This window comes from Dipodomys ordii, unplaced genomic scaffold (genome assembly GCF_000151885.1).
Source record: "Dipodomys ordii isolate 6190 unplaced genomic scaffold, Dord_2.0 Scaffold59, whole genome shotgun sequence".
Lineage (NCBI taxonomy): Eukaryota > Metazoa > Chordata > Mammalia > Rodentia > Heteromyidae > Dipodomys > Dipodomys ordii.
The window spans coordinates 10,557,067-10,562,352 of record NW_012267275.1 but is presented as its reverse complement, the minus strand read 5'-3'; positions in this window follow the sequence as shown (position 1 = coordinate 10,562,352).

Sequence of the window (5,286 nt, the reverse complement as noted above, 5' to 3'; positions counted from 1 at the left end):
TGAGAAGGAGTGAGGATGTCGGGCTTCTACTCACGCCGAGTCTTGGATCCTGGGTCGTCTCTGGTCTGCAAACTGCAGTATGAAGATGTCTGCTCCTTGTGGGTTCTTGCTGGTGTTGAGTAGAATCCACTTGCCTGCTGCGTCTGGCTCCTTCATCCCAGACTCTCTGTGTGAGCACTCAGGTATGGCTGCGGTCTCAGCCGCTTGCGACCCTGCCGCCGCCGCCGCGGCTGCTGGCGATCGCTCAGATGTGTCTTTTTTGCCTTGGCTTCCCTCTCTTGTCTAACTCTCTGTCCTGTGATGGCACACTTGGTGTGATTCTCTGGCTTAGGACTATTCACTGGAACTCTAAAACTGCTTTCTATGCGAGAGCTTGTTCAGATTCCAGCTTCTCCTCCGCCATCTTCCGCCGTCCCCCTAATGTTCTAATGTTCTAATAACAGAACAATTTTAGTGTTTTGAACTATAGTAATAGGAAATAAATAAATGCTCATGGGAGAGGATAACAGGGTAAAATGAAAAAGAAAAAAAATCAAATTTTGTAGCTTAATTAGCAAAAGCAATAATTGGGTGAGTACTAAGATTGATACAGACAAGAGAAGTGTTTTAGAGCCAAAACAGTTTTAAATGTTTTATGTTAAAAATTAAAACTGTAACCAAAGTCATTAAATAAAGGAAGAATGTAATAAATGGGATAGCTATAACTTAGAAGCAAAAATGATATCCAGTCTCTCTATGGTAATTAGAAATTTAAGTAAGGAATTTAAGTATGGAAATTTAAATATGGAAATTTATCTCTTAATAACTTGCAATAATGATAGATGGTTAAATTTCTATTTGGTCACAAAAAATGGCCACATTATATAAATCCCTATCAGTCAAAAGCAAAGGAAAAATGGCAGTTTATAGCTCAGGACCATACTGGATATTGACATTTTTTTTTGACACTAACAAAAGCTTGGTTGATACCAACATAGCTCATAGGTTATGGTGAAACTACTGCATAGTAAAATCTAACCACCAACAATTGCAGCTTAGTTTACTGATATCCTTTTATTTATTGGAGATGAACTAAATAGATATTTCAAAATAGTCATTATAGGAAAACTCTTGCTTCATTTTTTTCTGTACTGTTAGATAAAAAATCACTCGGATCTATATCTCTAACTATTAAGCATATAATGTAGAATTTTCTAATCCCAAGTGCTTATTTTTGTCACTTAAACATTTCTCTTTTAAATTTCAATAATCATATGTGCCATCTTTCTGGAAAAATCTGGCAACTTCAATATCAGGTTCATACACAAAAAGATCAAATCTGATAAGCTAGAAAAATCACCTACTATTGTATCTAGTACTTTTAGAATTTCAAAGCATGTGTGCCTCATAATATGTTTTGTATAGACATTGATGAAATAGTATACAAAACAAACATCAGTTTTCCATGAAACATTAGGGAACCAATATTTTATTTTTGAGTTCTAGGTATAATATTTCAGATAAAAGTACAGAAAAGAATACAGCAAGAAACAGATACATGATACTTTAATAGACCTGTATGAAATTCTCATAAATGACCAATTGTCAATTAGCCACCAGTTTAGTTTCAAAGATATTGTTCATATATAAAAATATCTTGCCCTTGTACTTACTGGACCAAAAGTTTCTCTGAAGAGTTAACCTAATACAGAAACATCCTGGACTTTATTTGTTTTAGGGCCATAAGGGTTTGATGTTCCTGGAGTTTTCCATATGCCAGATAATCTTGAAATCAATCATGGATAAATGTTGATGAGTAAATAACTTGGTTTTTTTTCATTGGTATGATAATTGAGTCATTCTTTATAAGAATTTTTTGTAATTTTAGTTTAGATTTTATTTCTTACAGTTTGCTCATTTCATTCTTGAATTAGCATCTATATTTTATTTTTTCTCTGACATGTGTACCTTTTGTTTACCTAGTTTTGCTTATATGTTCATGTATAATTATTTTTTAAATATTAGTTTGCAAATTATGTTTCCTCTTATTTCTGACCACCAATTTTGAATCTTCTCTTTATGTTTTTCTTGGTCAGTGTGGCTTTAATCTTTGCAATTTGTCAATTTTTTAATGTCTGCTTTTGTGGTGTACTTAGTGTTTTTATTAGCTTCTGCTATTGTGGAGTTAGTGTTTTTAGTCCCTATGCTATCAGTTTTTGTTCTGCTGTTTATTTTTTTTTCTGTCAGTCGTGGGTCTGATCTCTGGGACTGGGAGCTGTCCCTCAGCACTTCAGTACTACCACTTGAGCACTCTACCGTTTGAGCCACAACACCACTTCCAGCTTTTTCTGCTTATGTGGTGCTAAGAAATTGAACACAGGGCCTCATGCATGCAAGGCAAGCACTCTAACACTAAGCCACCTTCCCAACCCCAATATCAATCTATCTATGTATCTATCTTTTTATCTATCTATACATATATACGTATATATATGTATATATATATCATTTTATCCTTTTTGACATTCTTTAGTTTCTTATTGTAGAAGGCATAGTTGGCAGAGTTAGTATAGTGTGCTTTTCTTTTAAATATAAGTGTATTTTGTGGAACAAGGAAAAATTGAGTTTAGGAAGTAAATAGTTAGGTAAGAAAGGAACAATTTCCAGATACTATCTATATAAAATCAGTATGTAGTGTTTTCAGTTTTGTTCATGTGAAGGAAGTTTTAAGTTCCATTTCTACTTATTTGACACTGATTTTGTTTTAGAAAATATGAGTTGCAAAAGACATTCAAAGACTTTTTAATCGAATACTGTAAACGACATGAAAACTAGAAAACATGTGAAGTCCTAACAAATACCTTGTTGAACATGGTCTTCACTTGGCTTTAGGTTTCTGACCTCACGCAGCAATAAAGATTTGACAGATATGTGCTGAATTTTAACCATGGAATAGTGAAAGCTTGCTGTGGTGGATAAGATTTTATTTTGATTTCTCTTTGCCTTTCCAATACACATTTTTATGTAAATGATCAACTTTTTCTTTGTGAAAAAAGAAAGAAATCCGTGTTAGATTCATAAAGGCAAAACTTTTGAGAAGTGAAACTTCTGTATTCATGAAATTTTCGGCCTAAGCCACCTGAGTCAGTAAGCACTAGAGTCTTAGGGAAGCAAGGTTAAAATTACAAGGTTCAAAGATCTGGAGCTTTATTACAGTGATTAGACAGCACAAAAATTTCATGCAACCTAACTTGAACCTACAGTAAATTATCATCCTAGGGTCAATTTCAGTCATTGTCATGAGATCACCCCAGGAGAAGCCTTTTCTTACCACTGCTTCTGAAATTTCACCCCTATCATTTTCTTTCCTCTTGCTCTGTTCTATTTTTCTCCATGACATTTATTGTTACCTTATATTATATTTATTAGATTATTGATTGTATCATAACCCCCAAATATGAACTACAAGAAGGCAGTAATTTTCTCTCTTGAATTCACTTGGACTAAGAAACTCACACATATCCACACAATAAATTTATCTTAATATCTGTTGAATGAATACGTTGTTTCCTCAATGAACTGCACCCTGTAAATGAGTCTGATCACACAGTATCTGACATTGTCCCTTCATTGCTAGTTTTCTAGAGATTGTAAATGAATCAATGATTTGCAACTGCATGTAGTCCTCTTATTTAACTTTGAAACTATGTAAGGATAATACAATATTGCATACACTTCATACATTATTTTCCCTGAGATTTTGCTAATTCTTACATTTGTGACAATAATACAAATGATTTGAAATATCACATTAATGCATGACTATGCTCAGACTTTTACCATCATCTTTAAAGTAAAGTAAGGAAGGTTGCTGAGGGTGCAAGATACCAAGTAGCACAATCACTCTCCTAAACATGACTCAAACCACAACAGTTTGAGGATTTTGCATCTGTACTAGATTTCTTTTTAATTGCTGTTGGTAAAATTACCACAAACTCAATAGCATACAGTAATCCAATATTGAACCTTCCATTTCCATAAGAGAGAAGTCTGGCATGACCATCATTGTGATGAAGTAAAAGGATTACTTTTCCTGCTGGGGTTTCACAGGAGACAAAAAAAAGTGTCTTTTTAAAGGTGATGGACAAAGGAGTTAGAGTTACACAGTTCAGGTAATGAGTGCATTTCTTTTAGAGTGGGGTAACCTCTTCCGTCATTTTCTCCCTTGTTTTCCCCTCTCGATCCCCCACCCTGACAAGTTAGAGTTCATTTTTAACATAGTGTCTAGTGAATATCATTGCAGCGTTTCTTCACCCTTGGTCCCACCATTTCTGTGCTCCTCTAACCCTCTCCAAAATAGATAAACATACATAAAAGACAAAACATACAGAAATTTTAAAAAGCCAAAAATAGGGAGGGTTTTGGAAATAAAAAGAATAAAATAACAGAAAAAAATCATTTTTCCATTTCTTTGATCATTTCAATAAACATCATTTTATATGATCATATGCACGTAACTATTGAGCTTTTGTGATACTCTCCTAATATCCATCAAAGTCTCACTGTTGAGTGTTTAGAGTCTTAATTTTAATCAGGTCCAAATGTAATTTTTTTGTATTTTACTGTCCATTGTGTTTACTTGTAGATTTATAGAAACATTCTAGCATCAGCAAATGAAGGAAACCATGTAACTTACGTTTCTCTGGATCTGCCTTATTTCACTTAATATAATTTTTGCCACACCTTTCCATTTACTTATAAATGGTTTAATATCATTCTTTCTAAAGGAAGCATAGAATTCAACTGTGTATATATATACAACATTTTTTTGAACCATTCATCAATTGAGGAGTATCTGGGTTGATTCCATATCTTGACTATGGCAAACAATACTGCAATGAACATGGTTGTAGTGGTAGTTTTAGTGAGGCCTCAGGTTAGTTGCCTAAATACCCAGGTCCACTGGAGAATTTGTTCATGTTCTATTACAAGATTCTAGAAACTTCCATGCATAAATATCATGATATATATTTTTTCATTTTCAAAAAAATTGTTTAAATTGTAATACAGGTGGACCCATTGCAACAATGAGATGTACAAGACGTTATGTCAAAAAATGAACTTTACCACTTTGGCACAAGGCGGGGGGAGATGGAAAAAGATGGGAAGAGGAAACAAAGGAGGAGGCAACAATGCTTGATAAGAAATATACTCATGGGGCTGGGAAGGTGGCTCAGTGTTAGAGTGCTTGCCTTGCATGCCTGAGGCCCTGGGTTCGATTCCTCAGCACCACATAAGAAAAAAAAA